Here is a 24,014-nt window from a genome sequence, read left to right as displayed (position 1 = left end):
GTGCGCTCGGCGTGCTTGTCACACACTGCGGCAGCAGCTGCGTCGTTCGTGCCGGTCCCGGATCGAAGAGCACGCGACGGCCGCAGAGGAAGGTGGGTCCCCAACAAGGCATGGTGCCAATTATATTCCCATCTCGGATGCGCCCTTCAGTGCTCTTCTCGTCGAGTGAGTCGGGGGTGCTGCCTGGTTCACGCCTTTTATGATGTTTGCGTTCTCCCAAGCGATCGCTCGAGTTCCGCTCCCGCGTTCAGTTTTTGCCTTCGGTCGCAGAGTGCGCAGGAGGCCGGTTTCATTTACATTCACTTCTGTTAGACCGTCGCGGTATGGCGCAGATAACGCTGAGTAAGGAAGAAAAAAAGTGGGGAAAGAGAGATGCGAAAATGCAATTTATTGTGGCGCTGCAATTGTAGGAGCATGCGGGATATGTTTACAGGATCTACGCCTTTGTGGCAACGGTAACTCAATTTTCAAGATTTTGAGGAGGAGGAAGAAACGTTTATTGTGTGAAACAGCGAGAAAGTGTTCTTTTTTCGCCCTAAGGGGTCGGTTCTCTCATTGTAGAAAAGACCGTGGAATAACTTGGAATATCGTTTTCTTTTTTCTCCTTTTTTAATGGATACTTTAATCGCATACCTGCCAACTCTCCCAAAATTTTCGTAAAGTTTACGCATTTGGGCCCGTTTTACGAAACATGTGTCAAGTATTACGAAAAATCGTTTTTGTTTGCCATAGTATATCGCACGTCGGTCTCCGTATACTTATCATTATATTATCGTATACACATTATCTGTGTCTGCCCGCGGTACAGTGCTGAGAGACAAATGATGTGCAGAGTACTGGACGAGTTGGACAATCGTCCACTTTCAGAACTCAAAGCTTTGGGCCAATGCTCCGAAAGAACATCCGCGTTGAAGGCCTTACTCGCGCTATTAAGGTTCTTGTGGTCCACGGGGCTTCACGACAGACTCTAAGAATGCCGCCCCCTACCGCTGTGTAGTGTACGCGCTTTGTTCGTGCTTGTCTTCCTTTCTTTCTATCTCCCCCTTCCACTCTGTTTCTCTTTTTAACCCCCTTAACCCTTCCCCCTGCGTAGGGTAGCCAACCGGAACTACCTCTGGGTAACCTCCCTGCCTTTCTCTGCATTATTTTCTCTCTCTCTCTCCGTATACTTACCGTTGTGAGTCTTCTGAAGGTAGAATGATGCGAGGAAAGATGCGAGGGCTACTTGCTTCGAGCAAGCTTATACAAACAGGTTCTTGAAGGAGGTGAAATTGGCAACAGCCAGGTTGCTGAAGAAGTCGCTGTGATCTAGAGACACTTTGTTGACTGACTATTTGCTGTTCCGAGTTCGCTGCTGCTCAGCGTGCTGTGTCTAAGGTTAAATCCTCGTTACTCAAGTGCCTGTCTATCAATTAAATGACGTCAACTCAGGGCAAACTCAATCAAAATGGGTGCCTTCTTCCCCTCTTCTTGCCCCTACCCTCACCTCCCACCTCTGCCGTGGGATTTTACGAGTTGTAAAGGTAACAGGTTCGCAGGAGTTGTGGTGGTGAACTGCGAAAGTGGGTGTTTTATTTCGTCTAGATTGCATAACCTTCAATTTGAAGAATATTTTCTGCCTTCAATAGTAGCAGTGGTGTTCTTTGAAAGAGTACACAGCCCCGAATAACTCGGTGCCAATCGACGATCTGAATGCCTAGCCGCTCTCAGTGTAGAAATAAAGACCAGCCTTGAGGTACGTGGCTGTTCTTGCGTCCGCATTTGCAAACGTGTTCTCGAGTCACGCTATTATCGCTCTTATGTATAGTCTAGCGTCATTGCCATCCAAGTTTTGCAAACTACTTTGAATATGCCGATCTCTTTCAAGGAATCATTATGAAGGTGTCGAACTCGTACATACGCAGGGCGGAACATTGCGGCGACGTCCAGGCGAAGGTTGTCCCTTATCGGTGCCTTGGGCAGGGCCTAACGATGGTAATTTTTGGAGGAGTCTCTCATTACTTTCTTCTCGCACAACAGATGAAATAGTGTGCACATGTGGCAGTTCAGCTGTCCTCTACATTAAATGAGAGAATACCGATAAAAACTGAGAGCGCGTGAAAGCGGTTTAGTGAAGAGGCGTCGTACTAAGTGGACGCGACAAAGCTGCAAGGGCCCTTTTACTGCAATGCGAAGTACGCAAAATGCCTATATATTCGGAAAGCATTGGAAATCACTTTATTAACGCTTTAGTGATTTATTTCGCTTCTGTGCTTTACTTGCATGCTTTGGTGAGCCGCTGATTATTCATCATCATGTATCCCGTGCACTGTGTTCCGATACTTGCACATGCAATGTTGAGGGCAGTTTCGTATCACTCGAAGGATTCTGTTTAAGGCCAAACCAATACAAAACTTTTCTTCACAAATTCTGATAATCCGCGATGTTTGCCCACTGCACTTTCTTAGTAGCATCGAAGACGACTGTTTGCATAACACAATTATTGATAACTGTCGTAAATTACAGTTTTCTTACTGGCCGAAGACCGCGAGGCTTCCGCTGAAAGCTCTGCGGAACTCCGAATGCTCCTCTAATTGTTTCCTGTACACTTCGTCTGGTGAGGTCTATTGGCCTCACGCACGTCTCTTGAAGATCGTCGTCCGTCGATATGCAATAGGCATCGAATGTTTTGATCGTAGAAGCAACAAGAGCACTAGTCAGTGATCTGGCGAATGCTGTTTGAAACTTGGAAATATAAGACAGTATGACGAACACAGAAATGCGAAGTAAAATTCACATCACGTAGAGCACAGCTGATTCCCGAAAACATAACGTTTACGGGATATCAAGTGCTCTCGAAATATTGTTGCAGAACCTATAGCTGTTTTATTTATACGCTCGGGGTTTCTGGTCACACAAAGTTTGATTAATTATCATGTGCATACGAAATTGCATATTAATATAGTGATCACGACTCCATGCTTTCTGCGAACAGACGAGGGAGTACGGCACATGGGAGAGAGAACTGCACGTGGTAACCGATTTGATATTCTGCTGCGTGTACTGAAAAGCTCGCTCCTGCATTATTGATTCAGTTCATCAGCAATACGAAATTTTTAGGGCGTTGGCACCGACTACGACGGAGCTCCTGATTACAAAGTTAAATAAGGCACCCGAGCTCTTATTTCTGGCAAAGTTAGTATGTATGAATGCAGTTTTATGCGCAAGTTTAGGTTGCGTTCGCCAGCCATATTTGTTTGAAAAGTTGATAAGTTTTATTCAAGTGTGATTAGCGATCTAAAAACGAACATTAGAAAAAAAAAGTCATAGTTCGTCCTAACTAAACAGCGAACTAGGCTCTCGACAAAGAATATACAGGGTGTCCCAGCTAACAAGAGCCAGAGTTTAAAAATATGCTGATGTACTCTAAGACGACGCGACCACATGCATGCTGCTGACTATATTGTATGTAGTAAGTCACAGTATTTTTTCCATTCTGCTTAATTGCATGGTTAGTGAAGATAAATAACCAACTTGTACAGTAACGAATCTAAGCAAAAAAATTCAATTAGAAAGTTGCAGAATGGTTTGCAATACGTCCGATTAATCAGTTTCTAACTTTCTACCCATTAAGTATTAGTTTCTTCCCGCTTACTGCAGATGCCGCGAAAAAAAAAAAACATGCATCACGTGACATGCCCGCTTGAGCGCCGTGATTGCAGTGCTCCCAAACGTTCCGCGTACTTCTTGCCCGCGGTGCTTGTTACCCAGCCAAGTGTTCGTGTCAGTCGCAGAAAGAGTGCTTAAGAAAGCGCAGCAAAAAATTTGGAGGACGCTTAAGCTTCGCCTTCAAGAGTGGAACGCGACAGCGTTCCCGTCCACCCGCCAAGGGGTGTAAGACAGTGGGCTGCGGCGCAGCGACTACACGCCCCGCATCGGACGCGGTGAGCGTCGAGCAGCGCCGCGTTCGGCGCGGCAACGAAATGTGCGCCTGAGCAAGCGACGCACGCCTGAGCCTTAGAAACGCGCTGTTTCTAAGGCAACACCGCATTCACTAGAGACGCTTTTGTACCGCTTTGAAGCATCCAACTCGTGGCTGAGTCATTCTGCTTCTGGACGCCGTGCAGTACGGACGCAGAATGGAGGGCTCCTCGAGAGCTGTGAAAGCGGCCGACGTTGGCCGTGGTACCCCGTGTTCTGCGTTGCCCAAGGATTACCGTGTCATCTTGCCTCCGTTACCAACAGGTGAAGGACAAAGGCGCGCAGTTGTATTGCACTGCGACGTCACTGGACGGCCTTATAGAATCGACGACTTCCGGAAGCCCTTGAAGGATGCTGGAGTGATTCAGCAAGTAGGTGGAATTGGTGCATACCAAATGTCGCGCGTGTGGCTGCTGAACATGAAGACAGATGAGGCAAAGGAGACGCTGCTAGACGCCGGACCACTACTGGTCAAGAACCGGTCATGCCTCGTCATTGATCCAGCGAGGCAAGAACTCAGGATTAAGCTACATTGGGTCGCGTTCAACGTCACCTCTGAGACCATTCGACGAGCCTTCCGAGAGTATGGCGAGATAAAGGAAGTCATCAGTGATCGGTGGAAAGCCGAGGACTTTGAGGGCGCTGAGTCAACGACGCGTCTAGTGCGTCTTGTGCTGCGTGATGGTGTCACACCAGACCGCATCCCACATCAGATGCGTCTTGGTAGCGGCACTGCGCTAGTGGTTGTGCCTGGACGCGCCCCGTTATGCCTTCGTTGTCGCAACACTGGACACATACGACGTGAATGCCGAGTGCCCAGGTGTGCTGCTTGCCGAGCGTTCGGGCACGAGCAAGCTAATTGTACTCGCTCGTACGCCAGAGTTGCAAGCGTAGGTGGTGAAGCAGACCGGAGCGAGATGCTCATGGACGAGGAGGAAGCATAGAGAAAGAAAAAAGTTAAGAGCGGCCACTCCCATACACCCCCAGCGGCCCAATCGAACCTAGCGCGCCTGGCGGTTGATGAGAGCAACTGGCCTGCACTTCCTGTTTCGGTTCCGCTGGCGCGAAATTTGGATTACCCCTCGTAACCGACGTTGGGCTGTCGCGGAAGCTTGTCATTTCAGACCACTTTTCGTCACCCAAACGGCAACGCTTTTATTTGTCGCTTTGATTTAGCGATTCACTCTTTTGTCTAGTTCAATATTTGGTGTGAATTGAGGTAGTGACGCCATTTTTATTTCGATTAAGTTGTAACAGATGGAGATAGAGGTAATCATAATTCACTACGGCTTTATCCATCGCGCTTGTCTTCTGTGTTTTGGTACAAGCGCTCATATGTATCAAAGAGACAGAGTTTCCGCAATGTTTTTATTCCAAGTCAAGATAGGCTTCTTCTGGGTTCTGCCGTTGTCAAAGCACCACGACACACAGCAGTAGCTGCCGTAGCTTGGACCGCCGGACGGCATGGCATCAGCACGGTCTGAAAATATCAATAAGTGCACGCTTCATTAATTACCAAAAACATATGTACAGGTCATAACTGTACCAGGAAACCGCTTTGAAAGAATAGCGAACCGATGACCAATATAAAACCACCGACACATCCTGACCTCTGACCCGTATAACCCGGTGGGCTTGGTGACTGTGCCAGTGCACAGACCACTAATCAGTTGACTTTCGCTATGCAGATGGTTTACTGCGTTGTGCGCCTGCTGCTGCCTGCGCTTGCGCATGCAGCATCGCAAACAACATCGGAATGCGGACTCATCGATCCTGGAAGCTACGGACCTGCTGCCCGGCTTCTACCTGTCGGCAGGCTGCAGTTCCTACCCAAGCCGCATGGGGCACGCTGGACAGCGGAACTCTCCCGAGATTGGGCTGCCGCATCATCGTCGACAGCAACAAGTCTACCAGCTATAAAGGAACAAGCACCTTCGGCGCAATCCTGTGGGCTTGGTGACTGTGCCAGTGCACAGACCACTAATCAGTTGACTTTCGCTATGCAGGTTGGTGAACCTTACGTTATGTTTGCAAAAAAAAACGAGTAATTATTGCCTGGTACAGCTGCCGAGCCCACGGTGCTGTATTGCTATTATTGCTGAATGTGTTGATGTAATGCACTCGCTACTACTCCAAGCTGGAGATATTGAATCTAACCCTGGCCCTTCTAATGAAGCCCTTCTCGCGGAATTGCGTAATCTGACTAACAGCCAAGCGCAGGTACTTGCTGAAATACAAGGCCTGAAAGCTCAACTCGGCAATACGGACAAAACAATAGGGAAATTGAACGAACGACTAACAGATCTCGAAAATCACTATCAGGCATTGGTACCACTGCGGAAAGAAATTGAAATCATGCGCATCGGCACAGAGCGCACTGCCTCTCGAATTTCGGAGCTGGAAGCCCGTATGGATGACGCCGAGAACCGTTCGAGGCGAAATAACCTAATCTTCTACGGCATTCCCGACCCCTCCTCCTCGGAAACATTCGCAGAGACAGAGCAGTTGGTCGCAAACCTTTGCCGGGATAATTTACAGCTAACCTTGGAACCAAGGGATATAGAGCGCGCGCATCGCCTTGGCCGTCCCTCAGCCGGTCGCTGCCGGCCCATAATAGTAAAGCTTGCGTTACACAAGACCAAAGCTGCAATATTGTCAAAAGGCCGGATGCTTAAAGGGACAAGTTATGGCATCGGTGAGGATTTCTCGCGCCCAGTCCAAAATGCCCGTAAACAACTAATTGCTTTTGCGAAAAGCAAGAACAAACCATTTTCCATACGTTTCAAAACTCTGTATATGAACCAAAAGCGTTACGTCTTTGACGACAGTACTAACAGCATCAAAGAATTATCATAGCAGACGAAGCACCAAAAAAAGAAAGAAAAGAACCGAGCATATGCTGTCTCTAGCGATGATCTTTCACTTTCTGCAATTTACACTAACATCCGCAGTTTTCTTCAAAAACGTGAACGTATATCTAGCATTGTATTGTCCTCTAGCAGTAATCTACTAATACTTACCGAGACGTGGCTCACTGACGACGTGAGCGATACTGAAGTGCTATCGGACCTACCAAACTTTCGTGTGCACCGCAATGACCGAGCATCTACGCGCGGTGGTGGTGTACTGATTGCATTCCACGAACGATTGTCTTGTGCAGTAATCAATGTTCGGTCACAGTTGGAAATATTATGGGTGGCTATCCAATCACGCCCACACACCGTACTACTAGGCGTTTGTTACAGACCTCCCCACACTACTTCCGAATTTTGCAGCCAGCTTAACCAAACCATGTGTCAGCTTACTGCTGCTCACCCAAATGCACACATACTACTATTTGGCGATTTTAACTTCCCGCAAATAGACTGGCACACTGACAATCTGTGTTCTTCGACAGGACTAACTGAGGCCAGGAACTTCCTCGATATCTGCCTCAATTTTAACATGACCCAGCTGGTTTCTGAAGCAACACGTGTTTCACAGGATACATCCAATATCTTAGATCTAATATTAACCAACAACCCCGAAAGTCTTTCGTACATCCATTATCTCAAGGAAATAAGTGACCACAAGGTAATTCATGCTGGCTTTTCTTTTCGACCAACAAAGTGCGAAATGTACAAGAAAACGATACAGTTGTATGACAAAGGCGATTATGTAGCGATAAATGAGGGCCTTTGCACATTTTTTCCCACATTTGAGACAACGTTCCACCACCATAATGTTGACGCCAACTGGACACGTTTTAAAGAAAAGCTGAAGGAATTAACCGATAAATTTGTACCTAAAGTAAGTTTCAGAGCCAGTCGTCACAAACCATGGTTTACGAAAACATTAAAAAGGCTTGAAAATAAAAAGAAACGTCTATTCCGGGTTGCAAAGATTAGAGATCAACCAAAAGCATGGGAGAAATATTATGAGGCAGATAAAAACTACCTTTCTACTCTACATCAAGCAAAGCACTCTTTTTACCACTTAGAATTGCCCAAGCTACTAAAATCTAATCCCAAACAGTTTTGGAAAACACTGAAAGACGAAGAACCGCGAGAAATCGTACTCACCAGTGACCTGAATGAAAGGATTACGGACGTGGACTGTGCGAACTTGTTCAACACCACGTTCAGTACTGTATTTTCTGATGAAGGGACCGCCCCCCCATGTTTACCTTCGCTTGACTTTCATTGTGACATGCCAGCGATAAACTTTTGTGAAAATGGAATTTCATCCATAATAGAAAATATTAAATTGTCATCTTCTGCTGGAATGGACGAAATTAATACCAAAATCTTGAAAAACACCAAACACAACGTCTCACTTTATCTCACCCTAATTTTTTCACAGTCACTTTCTACAGGAATCATTCCAGACGACTGGAGGACAGGGAAGGTCGTTCCTGTTTTCAAGTCAAGTAGCAGAAATTCCCCACTAAATTACCGCCCTATCTCTCTAACAAGCGTCCCCTGTAAAATCATGGAGCATGTGATCTACTCCCACATAATAAATTTCCTTGACAGTAATCACTTTTTCCATCCTTCACAACATGGCTTCCGCAAGGGCTTGTCATGCGAAACACAGCTTGCAGTTTTTCTACACGACATCCACACTAACCTGGATAGTAACATACAGACTGACGCGATCTTTCTTGATTATGCTAAAGCGTTTGATAAAGTGCCTCATAAACGATTACTTGCGAAACTCTCCCAGCTAAATTTACATCCTACTATTTTAACATGGATTGCAGAATTTCTTACTAATCGATCGCAGTACGTTGTTATAAATAACCACCTATCCACACCGGTTCCAGTAACGTCAGGCGTCCCCCAGGGATCGGTTCTTGGCCCCCTCCTATTCTTAATCTATATCAACGACTTACCTTTGCATGTATCCTGTAATATGCGCATGTTCGCAGATGACTGTGTTATCTACCGCGCCGTACTTAACACTTCGGATCAGATAACCCTACAAAATGACCTTACTAAAATTTCAGAATGGTGTACCACTTGGTTAATGACACTAAACGTTAACAAATGCAAAAGCATGTCATTTACCCGCAGTCATAACCCTCGGACGTTTGCGTACACAATTAACAATTTCTCTCTTCAATCAACCGACACTTTTAAATACCTCGGTGTCACTGTATCAAACGACCTCAACTGGCGTACGCATGTGCATACCATCATTTCAGCTTCTAACAAAACATTAGGTTTCCTAAAACGCCATTTGCGGAAAGCCCCAAATCACGTAAAATTACTTGCCTACACATCACTTGTACGACCGAAACTAGAATACGCCTCAGCAGTCTGGAATCCGCATCAAGCATATCTCATCGACGCTCTTGAAGCGGTACAAAACCGCGCTGCTCGATTCATCCATTCGTCGTACTCATATGACGTAAGCGTTACGTCACTGAAATCACTATCTGGGCTTCCGGACCTCGTCTTACGTCGGCGCATCGCTTCCCTCTGTCTTTACCACAAATTCTTTTACAGTCCTATCCTTCATCAAGCACCATATATCACGCCCGCGGCGCGCATATCATACCGGACGAGCCACTCGCTGCAAGTTGCACGACCACGCTCACGAACATCAACATTTTTAGCCTCGTTTTTTGTTCGCATGGCGGCAGACTGGAACGGCCTCCCCGCCGCCATTGTCGACATAATCTGCCCATCCATATTTTTACATGTCACTGACCATCTCCAACCACATTGTACATGATTTTTCCTTATATTTGTTGTTTGTATTTACATACGTGTATGTTGGTCTACATATATAGGCTTTGATATATGTAAATACATGTGTGAATATACTTGAATATGTATACTATGTAAGTGTATACATATGCGTACTTGAACGTTACTTGAACTAGTCTTAATTCGAATCTTGTACCCACCCCTTATGTAATACCCCTGAAATCGGGGGTCTTTAAGGAAAATAAACTGAACTGAACTGAACTGATAAATGTTAATACCCCGTACAGGGGTGTTCAAAAGTTTCCAGGCCGCCATCCTATTTAATCCCATGGAGGGCATCGCGGCCTGTGAAGTTTTAGACACCTCTGTACGTACTCCGTTTAAGGAGTATATTGGTAGGCAAAATAGCAGTTCACATAAGCGTGATGAAGATACATTCGAAACGTCCAAATACGAGGCCTTTGTTCAAATGCGCGCCGCGCCACGCCACGCCTACGCGACAATACGTTGTGCAACGATTTCCGCCAAGAAAAAATGGTACGGAACCGAAAGTTACTAGAAGGCGCAGTACTTCCCAACACGGCCGCCGCAATAAGTACATGCAGTAGTCATTGGTGACTTTTCCCCACCGTTACTTTTCTGTATAAAAAATCCGCGCGGACGCATACACCAGCGTCCGTCCGTGCGCCGTAGATACACACCTCGCTAAAGTACCAAACGCAATAAGCTATGCTCGCTGTTTATGTCACATGCCATTGTTTGCAAGCAATATCGTTAAAATATTCAGGAGCCCTTACTCTCTAAGGGAAACGAGCAAGCAAAACTTGGCTACAGCGTGCCTAACGTCCTGCTTTCTTTATTTAGGTAGCGCCCGTCCCCGGAACGCCGTTTTTCGGTCTGAATCAGCGTGGAGTCTTTTATGTTCTTTCCAGCGTTCGTCAGCCTCTAGAACGGGTCAACGAAAAGACCGTCAACCATGACGCGATCATTCAAACGCGGTTTAGGAATTCAATTTTCTCGAAACCGGAATTTTCCTGAAATGTGCAATTCATGATATTGACCTTAAGCGTTGTCCAGCAGATCATTTTTAATCCGCCAACACGAACTATTTCAATGGAACGCCGACACCGCGGTTATCGCAAACAGCGCTGGGCAAGAACGGTTTAAGCCTGTTTCACATGATGCGATTTTCGTCGCACCGGAAGTGCGATTTCCGTCGTTTGCGATGAAAATCGCAGTCGCAGTGCCGACCCCCCGATTTTCGGCTGCGACCAACCGGTTGGTCGCACAGTCGCACCGTCGCACCGATCGCTGCGATTTTCCGTCGAAATTGCGCGGAGAGCTGCCAAAGGAGCTATTTCGCTGGTTTGTTTTGGAAAATGGCGTCTCGATCGACATGCGCGGAGACGTGGATCGTCGAATTCGGTACGTACGCGAAGGGACAATAAAAAACTTGTACCGCAGATTGCATTCTCCGATTTCTATGCGTTTGTTGACACTCTGCACAGCAAATGAAGTGCATTTTCACGTTTGCTTCGTACGCCTTTGCGAGTTGTCAGTGCTAGGAGGTGTGCGATCCCCAGCAGACGACGAGGTCGCTACAATGTTTTGTTGAGTAGCATGCAAAAATCGCGCTTACGGAACAGCTTGAATTATTTCAACCTCGGCAAGGGCAAATGACAATACAGCAAAGTACCCGAAGTTTCAACGTTGCGCTGAACGCGGTACCGTTCAGTCGCATTTTCTTGTCTGTTTTCAAGCACGAATTTCCTGATGCATCTTGAAAGCTTATCTTGCCTCTTATTAAATTTGACAGAGCAAAAGCGTAGGCTATCGTAATGAATTTGCTATGATAGCATTGAATCGGTGGATTGAATAAAATATTACATGCACGTTAAGTTGCACCTCTTCTCTGGAGAAATTTTTTTTTCTTGCACAGAAACCAATAAACATTGACTATGTTGCGGACTTTGTATCCTTAATGCATCTGTATGAACACTTGCTCTGCAAGGTAATTAACTGTACAGCTAGTAGATTAAGTAAATAGCTTGCTATAGTGGCACAGTGACAACGTACCCTCCTGCACAATTATGTAGAACTCGTGCAACAATGCGAAAAGCAGGCAAACGGCCTGTTCTTGTGGGGAGAAAACAGTATAAAACGACACGCTGAAGAAAATTAAATCAAAACTGTGCAGTGAAGTCAGCCAGTACAAGCAGTTCTTGCACGTTCACAGCTGATCAAGTGTGCAGAAACATTCATGCCTTACATGTTTCTAGCAAGTTTCTAATAAGTTTGCGATCACATATATTAGTGTGTAAACCCATATAACGATATCCGCTGCGATTACTATCCTTATAAGTAATGAATTACCATGCTACTTGCAAGAACATATCACCCGAGGATTTTAGAACAAATTTCTGCATTTCAACTATACACAATATGTGGTTTATTCAATAAAAGACCACAAACAGGGCTTTTTTGCAATGACAAACTTATTCCAAACTTTACTTACATACAGGCAAGAAAAAAAATTATAGACAGAAATATTGTTCTTCAATTTGTTCACCTGCCACTGTGGCTATAGCATTCTGCTGCTAACACAAGGCGAGGGGTTGATTTGCCAGCCATGGAAGTCGCATTTCGATGGGAGTCATAGGTGAGAAAAAAGCTCTTGCACTTAGATTTAGTTCATCACCTTTTATTGAACCCTTACACTTCAAAATACTATTGCATAGGGGGGCATGCCTATGCAAAATCTAATGCCAATAGAAAGCAAAGGGCAGAATTGTAAAACAACCATCTTTCATGATAATTTGAGTGTGTAAATATTCATTGCATCAATATGTATTGTTCAACAGCACTGCACAAATAAGCATGATCAGGTATAGCAAGTACTCTGTCAGGAAGCTGGTTCTACAGATGTATAAATGTCAAGGCATGAATGCTCATACTACGTCGCACACATAGCACAAACAAAACCTTTTTCAAGAGTTGTCCCTTCTGGCAGATATGAGTGGGCCATAAGCAGCAGAAACTTTATTGCAGGACATTATGTAATACTGCTTATGAAAAAATGAAGAGAGTGAAGAGGCTTTTAACAGCAGTACTGCCTCATGCTGCGCTAATAGGAGGAACGATGAGCAAAAACATTTCTGGTAGAGCATTTAAACAGTAACTTTCTGAAAGACTGAAAATTCCAGGTGAGAGTTGGAGGTACATTTGGCCCACACACACCAACAACACGGGCATACTACATGAAACACTACAGCCTATGGTGTATTACAGTCTATGGGAAAGCTATCTTATACAGAAATCAAGAATGATGCAACAAGCCCTCGACAACACTGCAGACTTTCTTGGCCAGTCTGGCCTCTCGCTTTCTGATAAGTCAGCTCATATTAACGTCCGAAAAAAAAAGAAAGACTAGAATCAAGAACTACACCAGATTGCACATTGCAGATTGCACATTGTGATCCATATAGCTGGACAAATATGCCCGCAAGTCAACATCCACAAATCCTCAGCTCGTGTAAGCCCATGACGGCAGAGCCAGCACGTGGGTGAAACAATTATGCAGTGCCTGGACGCAACTTCCACATCTGGTGAAAAGAATAATCTCGAAATTATGGGGGTGGACGAGTGGATACTATAGAAAATCGCAGATGCTGTGCTTGTGTCCAAGGTATCGTACGGTATGAATTACCAGCAGCACACAAAAAGACAACTCATCGAATACAGGCATCGGGTAGTAATAACAGGTCTTTCCAGCTGTACCATGCTTGAAGACCTCTATGAGAAAGTAACGAACAAGCACCTAGACGGAGTAGAGTTGCAGCCTGCAGCACAAATTCTTTGTCTCAAGAGCTCAGAACCTCGTCCCAAGATACTATGCCAGCTAGCATATGAGATGCAAAGACGACTACCTCTCCCTTCAGAAACACAATGTCGGGAGTACCTGAACTTGAAACACAACAGGCCCATACCGTGGAATATGGGGGCAAACAATTAGGCCAGAAGACTATATGCAACTGCAAAACACACAGAGGAGGTTGTTAATCATGAAGATGCAAGCAAACATAAGGCACATATAGTACACTGATCTGGCAATAGCAGTGTAACAGAAGTACGACACTACATAAACTAAACCCCATATAAGTGAGTACCATTCCAGGTCATCCTATACCTAGAAAAGCTGAACTGAAAGCAATCAAAGCAGCACTTGTAGTGCAGATTACACCCTGCACAACACCCTGCATGGATTCACCAGAAACTGTCTGTGCCTGCACACCACACAAGATTGTCAGGAAAATCAGGTGATTGACACGCGACTTGCAAGCACATGACCAGAAATTAAATTACAGGATACGTAGCCATGCAGATATTCCAGGACACAAGCAGGCTTATAAGCCCGACATAATAACTGAAAACTAGATGAGTTTGTGTGTATTCATTATTAACTAAAGTGCAACAGATAGACAACAGACAAGAACGAAGCGCTCTGTGTGTTCATTTCGTTCCTGTCCATCACATTTCTGTTGCAATATAGTTAATGAATTCACGAGGCTAGTCTTTATCAGGTTTTATTGCATTACTACTTCGTGGTAACCTTTATAGATCACTGCATTTTCACAAACCTTTTAATCAGAAGTTAGCATACCCTGTTCTTACTGCTTCACACTGTACATTCTTGCTACATTGGCCAAATTAAAAATTTTGTAAGGTATCATGAGGGCCATTAAAGTGACTTGTTGCAGTCTAAAAAAAAACGAATAGCCTGGCTGCAAATGGCACCAGAGAACACATAGGACAAACAAGAAAACCGATATGATTTAACAACCAAAAGTTTAATGTACACACCGAGTAAATGCTCGCTGACAAGCAATAGACTGAACATACACAAAAAGGAGAAGCAAAAATTCAGGTGCGTTTCCTGACAGGAAATGCATCCATTTCTAACAGAGGCTGTGCAGACAAGATTAACCCAGCATTTTTAGATCTACAGCTTCCGTAACTTCTCTAGGCAGCCGATCTGCACAGAATGCTAGCTTCTTCCTCTACAATGCACGCTCAGATGTGGAGAGTGCATTGTAGAGGAAGAAGCTAGCATTCTGTGGAGATCGGCTGCCTAGAGAAAATATGGATGCTGTAGATGCAAATACACTGGAAGAATCTTGTGTCAGCATGGCCGCTGTTACACTTTCAGAGATGGATGCGTTTCCTGTTGGGATCTGTATTGATACACATCAGATCTTGCTTCTGCTTTTTGTGTAAATTCGATTTATTGCTTGTCAAACAGCATTTACTCGGCATGTTCAATAAACTTTCATTTGTTAATACACCTCATGATTGTCTCGGTCTCTAGCAGAAAGGTGTTCATTCTTTTTACAGTGAAGCTGTATATGCCTATGTAAAACACTCATGGTACGATCCCAAAAACCCTAGTGTAGGGGTATGAGCCATTGTTTAAGGGGGTGTGAGCCATTGCATTCGTCTTGCATGATGGACGGAGACATTTCTTGTTGGGTAGACATAGAAATGCTTATGCATTTCAAACATACATTTATCTGCGTATTATTGCAGGGAAGGGACACAGAGGGGGATGGGGTTAAGACAAGATCATGATGTCATTATTATCTCACAGCAAAGGTGTGGTGGGCCATTGGCTAGACCTATAGTGATGTCGTTTCTCTCTAGCAGCAGAGCACGTGTGCAGCAGTCTCTCTCAGACTTCCAAATAGGTTCGAAAATGTGTCCCTGTATTTAATTAAATGAAATGTGCAGCCCCGGTGTGTCACTTGGTAACTACAGTGCAGAACTGAGTCATAAACATTATGATTAACGCATTACAAAACACAAATGCGTAACATAATTCAGAAAGACTTCGATGGACCAGCTGGATTAACACAATGAACCGCTGCTCATCGCACTTTCGAAGATGGTGATCTTGCAAAGTGCAATGTGCGGCATTCCAAATAAACACTGTGATAAACCCAAGCCAAACATGTGCATAACCTCATTAAGAAACACAGACATAACCAATAATATAGAAAGACTTGAATAAACCATTGGAATTAACCCAGTGATAAACACTGGGGCTGCACATTTCAGCTTCGCATGTTTACCGTCTGTACAGGGTGCATGGGCAGTAACGTTTTCTGTTATTGTTTGTTAAGTATTGTATAATGTTGTGCCAGTAAAATACGTTGGGCTAGTTGGTGTAATGTATTGGTACTGCTTTTTTTGCTGGTTTTTTTCTTAATGTTGTGCCCTTCTTCCTTTTGTAACAACTTTTTTATTCCCCCTTGCATAATACTCCAACCTTGCAGCCTGCAAGGTATATAACTAAGTACATAAGCACGTCATTCATTCATCTGCATACACCTCGCACCATTCCTTGCTCAACAAATGTCACTGCATTGATGTCTCGCAGCGTGCATCTACATTAACTGCCATTTGCGTTTCGGTATGGTTTGTGAACAGTGTAATGCATAAAGATTACATGACATTAAGGTTGTGACCTATGCGGTGCATAAGCAAACCTTGCAAAAGATGACATGTTGGATTGTTGAAAATAAGACAAATTGTATATATCGCAGTTACTTTAACAGCATTTAATTGACCACTTGACAGAAACTTCACTTCACATAGATTCCAACACGTACACTGAATCTGCAGTTTTCTTTTTTGCTTATTAATGCAGTCGTTACTGCATGGCCACATGGTAGATTTGAAAACAAAGTGAAATAAATTAGTTTGTTGCAATATAACAATATGTGGAGATCACTGCGATTGTAACACGAGAACTTAATACAAACATGCACACTATAGGATGCAGACAAATGCTCAGGACAATCTCCAGAATGTTTGCATCCTGATACTTATGAAAGTGAACGGTTTCATTCCATGGCTGTCAATGAGAGGGAGAGAGAAAACTTTATTGCGTTCGTGGAACAAAAACGCATTGATAAGCTTAGACATATAGTCATTGCTTAACACTTTCGAAATGAATAATTATAGCATGCTATCGACATTGAAGCAGCCTTTCGACAGCAAGAAAAGGAATCAGTTTTTCCAGCTCTGAACATTGAATTGCAGGAAATGCAAGCAGGCATAAAATTCTGCCAATATAATCTGTTTAGGAATACGAAATTGGAATAAATATTGAAGCTTGCATTTGTACTTTCTCTGGCTGAGCAATCTAGTTTGAAATGACTCCCGTAAGCATGTCATAACAATGTTGACCTAATACAGGTTAAATGCACGACTAGCTTAAGAAATCTGGATGATTGTTATAAATTACAGAGAAGAAACTATAATATCTAATAACATTAATAATATAATAATAATATTTATTTCCACAAAATAGGCTAACCGTGAGAGGCGTGCGAGGCTGACCAGAAAGCTGAAAAATTCTACGGCAAGTGCGCCTGCCGTGGGCCTACGATCCTGCATTATGAATAGCGCGTATTGATATGGTCTTCTTGTTAGAAGTTCCGAGTATACTACCAGCGCGAGACACGGGACAACAAAGTGGACGAGAAGCATGTCTTTTAGAATGCTATATTACAACGTACAGCCGCCCTGATTTTTAATAATATAGCGCGAGCGTCGACTGAACTGCTGGTGAGCGCCTTATAACGGCGATAAGCGTGCAACAAGGCGAGAGTTCGCGCACGAGCCTTGTTGCCTTGTTGCACTCGCCTTGTTGCACGCTCTTGTTGCACGCTTATCGCCGTTATAAGGCGCTCACCAGCAGTTCAGTCGACGCTCGCACTATATTATTAAAAATCAGGGCGGCTGTACAGGTTTCTACAAAAGCGACGGTAACTGCTCGAAACATTTGATGCATCGGCTTTTGCGCCTTTAGAAATATTTAGAGAGGGCTCCCATATATGCATTCGCAGCGCAAGCACGGCGATGGACGAACCAGGCTAGCGCTAAGGTTGAATTTCACAACACCGTTTTCATTCCACGTCGTAATCACACTGATCGTTTGAGGCTTCGTTCAGGGGCACACGCGGGCGTTCGGGTTGGTGCTTCTTGTTGCGTTTGGCGTAAGAATATGGCTAGGAGCAGGCACCACATATGCGCAATGACGGGCAATATACACGCATCGTTTCTCCAGAAGCTGACGCCGAGCACGGGTAGCGCGAGGATCTTGCTGGGCTGACACAACTTCGTGGCAGCCGAATTCCGAACACTGCATATACGGTGAGGGTAGCTATATGAACTTGTCGATAGGTCATATTGTAGATTGTTGTAGCGCAGGCAGAACGAAACGGTCATAGAATGTAGATAAGACAACACACAACGCTGAACCATGGAATAAAGAATCGCTGGCTGAACCACCTGCGAACAGCTGTTTACGTGCGCGATGTCGCACTGAACTAACAAAACCGCCGTCGCGCACCCCAAGACAAATCTTAGCTAATGTTCTTAAATTAGTAAACGTCCATATTATTTGCTTCTAATCAAGAGAAGTCAATAATATTATAGTGTAAACGTTTTATTCACTAAAATAAAAGAATTATGCACCGTGTGTCACGAAACCAGGCAGTAAGCAACCCTGGGCGTCGCACCAGTCGCATTGTTGAAATCGCAATCATGTGAAATGAGCCCTCTAAAAATCGCATTGCGACGCGTGCGACAGCACCGATTTTCGTCGTTGCAGTCGCAGCATGTGAAACAGGCATTACCCTCGCAAACCGAGACGTAGCGTCTCGATGGCGTCTGACAAGCTGCGAGTCGCAGTGCAGTGCACAGCCGTGAACCGGTGCAAGTTGATGACAGCTTCGCGTCGTTTGATTATTTTCACGGAACGCAACCAACAAAGATTATGCCGTTCTCGGTGGGGATAGCAAGGAAGTACAGCTTGTACAGCCCTCTTGCTACGCGTTTCTTGAGGGGGCATGCTTTTCGCATTGTTCGCGTCTAGCCGCCTCATATAGAGCCGCAAACTGCTTTTTTTAGCGAACCTAGCTCCTCGCGCTCACAAGTCAATTACTCCAAGCTTCGCTTAAAAATGTGACTCACCTTTCTCACACACAAGAACACCGCCGCAGCCGACGTTCACGAGACGTTCCCGCTGGCACGCCGCTGGTGTCGTTGATTTCTTCTCGATGGACGAATGGTGATTGGTGTTGATGGCAGTGCGAATGATGAACAAAAAGCACGGAAGGCGTCTTCGATAAATTCTGTTTTTATGTATCAGAAACACGCCAAATTTTGGTGTACAATTATTATTTTGTAAAGCGGTTGAGCAGAATTCATTACAACATTTTCTTTTTTTGCGCCTGCGTCCCCTGGCGTTTGATGAGAGCATTAGTTTGTTACGTAGCCGTGACGTAGTTCCTGAGGCCAGATTTCTCGGAGTGTCCGCTCTTAGTCTTTTTCTTTCTCTATGGAGGAAGCGGAGAGCGTGGCTGGGATGGTGGCGTCTATCAGCGACGCAGCCGCAGTGGCGGCGTCCACCAGCTCAGCAGGTTTGCAAGAAAACGGAGCTGCAGACGCTCGGGCAGCAGACGCCACTCTGGAAGACGCTTCGACAGGAAAGTACGAAGAAGGTTCGGCAGAGCACCCTTCTGAAACCCACTCTTTAGGAAAGCAGCTGCCACTAAGTGCGACCGGGAGTGGTAAGAAAATAGCTGAACTCAAGACTGCAGTAAGCGAGGTCGTTGCGACGCTCGAAGACAGTGATTCGACGGATGAGGCTGCAATGGACGCCGAGGCAACACCTACGAAGCGCCGACTCAGCAAGGCAAGCACGGCTTCTCAAGACACCCGGCTACGAGCAACGGAGAGGCGTGGGACCGAGCCTGGAACCAAAAAGCCTCGGGTGGCCACCAGCCATCAGCGGTCGGCGTCGCTTACACGCGGCGGCGGCAAGTCGACGCCCTGAGCGTCGACTGGACTGTGTGTTGCTACAAGGCAAGGTCTGTGAGGGGAGCGCCGTAGGCTCGGTCTGGTGTCACTCGCCAATATGGAGTCCTTAGAGAGGTCTATAAATATTGCAACACTTAACGTCCGAGGGCTTAGTGCCAAGAGGCGGCAAAACCAACTTTACCGCCTCGTAACGGAGCATGATTTTGATATTGTAGCCATTCAGGAGACCAAAGTGGAGAGAGAGGATCAGACAGAGCGTATGGTGCGTCCTTTCACGAGACGCTATAACGTGTGTGTTGCCCATGCGGTGGGGAGGTCTTCGGGGTGCATTTTGTTAATTCGGCAGAGTCTTGGTGCTGTAGTGCAGTCGGTGAATACCTGTGAGTCAGGCCGTTTCATTGTATCTGACTTTTCCCTGTCAACAGAAAATTGGCGAGTAATTTGTCTTTATGCACCAACTCAGGCTCAAGAGCGAAAGCTTTTTTTTGAAGAAATGGAGACGTACGTGAAATGCGAGCGTAGACTAATCCTGGCGGGAGATTTCAATTGTGTCTGTACGGAACGTGACAGAACCAGTGGGAAACACAACGATGCAAGTACTGCTGTTTTGAAAGACTTGATTGCGGAATTTAATCTAGAAGACGTGGGTGAATGTCTTTGCGGTGGAAAAGCGGTCACCTTTACCCACTTTCAAGGTGCGAGCCATGCTAGACTTGACAGAGTGTACGTGTCGGCTGAACTAATTCAGTCGTGTCGAGATTATCGAGTCATACCTGTTGCATTTAGTGATCATTGTTTGGTTTCTTTCCGTGTTGGAAAGGAAAAAACAAATAGCAAGGAATTTTCCTGGGATCTTTGGAAATTTAATGCAAACTTGCTGAAAGACGACGAGTTTTGTGATCAGTTTCTCCACCCTGCGAGGAAGTCGCCCAAACTGATGATAAATAAATGTTTTCTCTCTCTCTCTCTCTCAAGGCTATAGATAAAACAACAACACAAAACTTAGATAGTTGGGCACATAAATGGGAGGTTTGTAAGCAAACAATTAAATTGAAAGCACTTGAAAGGGCCAGTGTTTTAAGTCACGCGAAAAAAGAACTCGAGTCCCGGCTTAGATTGAATCTGAAGCAATTATTGGAAGCTGAAAGTATACAACCCGGTTATTTCTTAGAAGACATAAAAAGCATAAAGCAAAAACTTGAGCTGATAGACCAAGAGCGATACAATGGAGCATTGATTCGAGCCAGAGCTGAAAAATGGTGCACAGGAGAAATGCCGACAAAACGTGCCTTGGGAGTCGAAAAGAAATATGCTTCCCAAAATGCAATAACAGAAATAGAACATAATGGGTTACTGTCTACCAACAAAGAAACAATAGCAAGTTGTTTTTTGGAATATTACAAAGTATTGTTTACTCGTAGCCAAGTTGACACTGATAGATTTAAAAAAGACTTCATGTCATTGATGCCAACATTAGATGATGAAACTAAGGAAGTATTAGAAGTGCCCATAACAGTAGAGGAAGTTAAGAATGCGATTGACCATTTAAATAATGGCAAATCACCGGGACCGGATGGCTTAAGCGCTGCATTGTACAAGGCGTTTAAGGGTGTTATCGCGCCTGTTCTGACTGAAGTATACAACGAGGCTTACGCGAACAAACATCTACCGCCGTCCTTTTTGTCAGCACACACGGTCCTAATACCAAAAACTGAAGACCCAATTAAATTACGTAACGTCACATCGTACAGGCCGATTAGCCTGACAAATATAGACTATAAAATATTAATGAAAGTATTGGCTAACAGGTTGCAGACCGTAATGAAAGATTTAGTCGGTCCACATCAAACGTGCGGAATAAAAGGAAGGACAATTATGACAAATATACACATAGCACGATCAATCCTTGAATGCTGTGACGCAATGCAACTAAGTGTCGCTATGCTGCAGGTTGACCTTGAGAAGGCATTCGACCGCGTGCCGCACGATCTCCTTCTATGTATGCTTGAATATGTGAATGTAGGCAATGTGATCAGTGAGGGTGTGCGGATGGCTTACGCCGGATGTACGACGAGATTGATAATAAACAAATCAGTAGGTGAATACATACCAGTACAGCGCTCGGTCAGACAGGGGTGCCCATTATCACCGCTTCTTTTTTGCATATATATTGAGCCCTTTTGTTTAAGCGTAATTAGGAACAACGCGATACGTGGATTTCAGTTACATCAAGCCGAGGTAAGCCTTCTTGCTTACGCTGATGACATTGCAGTTTTCTGTGTTGATCATGAAAGTATAATGCATACTGTCAATGCTGTTAAAAGTTTCTGTCAAGCAAGTGGTAGTGCAGTAAACTGGGACAAGTGCGTTGGGTTCTGGCATGGGGAATGGGACGTCGCGCCAAGGATGTTTTTGAACATTAAATGGCAAGAAACACCGACAAAATACTTAGGAGTACCCCTACAGTACTACTCTGACAATGAGCCTTATTGGAAAAAACAAACAGAGGTGTTACGTGAAAATACACAAAAGTGGAAAGGATGGGATAAGTCGATTTTCGCACGGGCCACGACGTGCAACCTATTTCTTGTAAGCAAGCTATGGTACGTAATGCAAGTTTTGCATTGCAGTAGGTTAAATGTACAAAAACTGCACAGAGTGTTCGCGGTCTTTATCTGGAGCTCTCTATGGGAAAGAACGAGCCGAACAAATCTGTTTAAAAGAGGGAGTGATGGGGGGCTTGGTCTAGTGCATCTGTATGTGAGACAACTCGTCAGTCGATTTGTTTTTCTCAGAGATGTAGATCATACCTTTCTTAGAACTATGATTCAACTGAGGCTGGGCAAAGTGCTACCAGAGTTTGTTGTGTCTTCGGTGTGTCAGCAAGGACCAGTACGTGGATATCTAAAAGAAGTGGTGTCATCTTTCCGCTTCTTATCGGTACGTTTTTCTTTGCAATATTTGACAGATGTGTCACGCAAAAAACTGTACAAGGACCTTGTGGATGTGTTATTTCCTGTGCCATTGTACCGTGAATTATACTGTGCAGGCAAAGGAAAAGATGTTTTGAAACGCGTTAAAAAAATTCTAGTTGCGCCAGGGGTTAAAACCTTTTTTTTAAGCTGCACACAGGAACTTTACCTGTTAAAACATGGTTAGAAGAAAAGGGTTTATTTGTTCCGTGGGGTACTCATTGTTTGTTATGCAAAAAACCAGAGACAATTGAGCATGTGTTTTTAGATTGCTGGGGTGGAGTGTTCTTCTGGGACATCTTACAGAGAACCTTGAAAAAAGAGTTGCCATTATGTCCGCACGGAATCCGTTATCTCACGGTCGAAAACGACGATGGTGTGCCTTTCGATCTGGTTATGCTCCTGGGCCTGCACAGTATATGGCGAACTCGGACTGCTGTACACAATGCGGATATTGACGCCAGACCGGTTCGCGAATATTTTTGCGAATCGGTATCCCATTTTGTCGAAGTGCAGAAGGTGCAGTCGTATGTACCAGAGTGGGTTCCAAGATTAGAAATGTTGTTGCAGATGCCGCAATACTGATGGCTTGTAGTCAGCAAACAGCAGACGGTTCTCGGTACCACTATCTTGTTAATCTGTTCTTCTGATCTCGTAAACTCTGTGAAAAGCGAGGCAATAAAGAAAAAAAAAACCTCGTGGCTGAGTGGTAGAGTCTCCGTCTCACACTCCGGAGACCCTGGTTCGATTCCCACCCAGCCCATGTTGCAAGTTGCTTTTTATTCATGAAGTGCCTGCTGGTATTTATCGCTCACGGCCAACGCCGACGACGCCGACACCTACGCCGACGCCGACGACACCGGCTTTTCTGCGACACGAGCTCCTTAACGCTGTCGCGTTAAAAGGTTCTGAGCAAGTGGATGGTACAAGTACCAATATAAACAAAAGCAAGGTTGTTGTCATCCCCTACATACATAGTTTCTCTCACAAATTAAAAAAGGATTGCAGGAAGGGGTGACATGAACGTTCTTTTTTTCGGTGCCTAATACATTGGTAAGCCTGCGCAGGAAAACAAGGCCAGAAAGAATCACAGACACTGCGTACGAAAAGTAGCATAAAAACAAATTCATTTAATGCATCGAGTGTGTTGTACACCACACTGCTCTCACCTGTGGAGAGTCCTACATCTGCTAAACCGGTAGATGTATAAATGACAGGTTATGAGAATGCAATAACTAAGCGAAAAACGTCACTTCTCATGGTTTTCTTACCCTCAATTGCCAAAGATGCCGCTGCAAATCCAGGTTTACAGAAACTGTTATTAAATGTAGAAGCAGGTGCGACATGAAGGGCTTGATAATGGAAGCTACAAACATATCAACATTTGGTGACGCATTCGTCAGTAAGCCATCAATTTTTTTTATCTACAAAATAGTTCGATTATCTTCGTTCGCGTTCAACGTATGCCTATTTGACAACCAGGGTGACTAAAGAATGACTGAGT

The 24,014-nt window shown here is 44.8% G+C and overlaps 1 long non-coding RNA gene across 1 annotated transcript; it reads left to right on the top strand.

The window, feature by feature from the left end:
* Nucleotides 1–6,203, top strand: LOC139057308 (uncharacterized). Its single transcript, XR_011512684.1, has 3 exons — nt 1–92; nt 1,905–1,974; nt 5,649–6,203. It is a non-coding gene; the product is annotated as an uncharacterized lncRNA (long non-coding RNA).
* The last annotated feature ends 17,811 nt before the right edge of the window (nt 6,204–24,014 follow it).

Source organism: Dermacentor albipictus, chromosome 3 (genome assembly GCF_038994185.2).
Source record: "Dermacentor albipictus isolate Rhodes 1998 colony chromosome 3, USDA_Dalb.pri_finalv2, whole genome shotgun sequence".
NCBI lineage: Eukaryota > Metazoa > Arthropoda > Arachnida > Ixodida > Ixodidae > Dermacentor > Dermacentor albipictus.
This window is presented reverse-complemented; position numbering and strand designations above follow the sequence as displayed.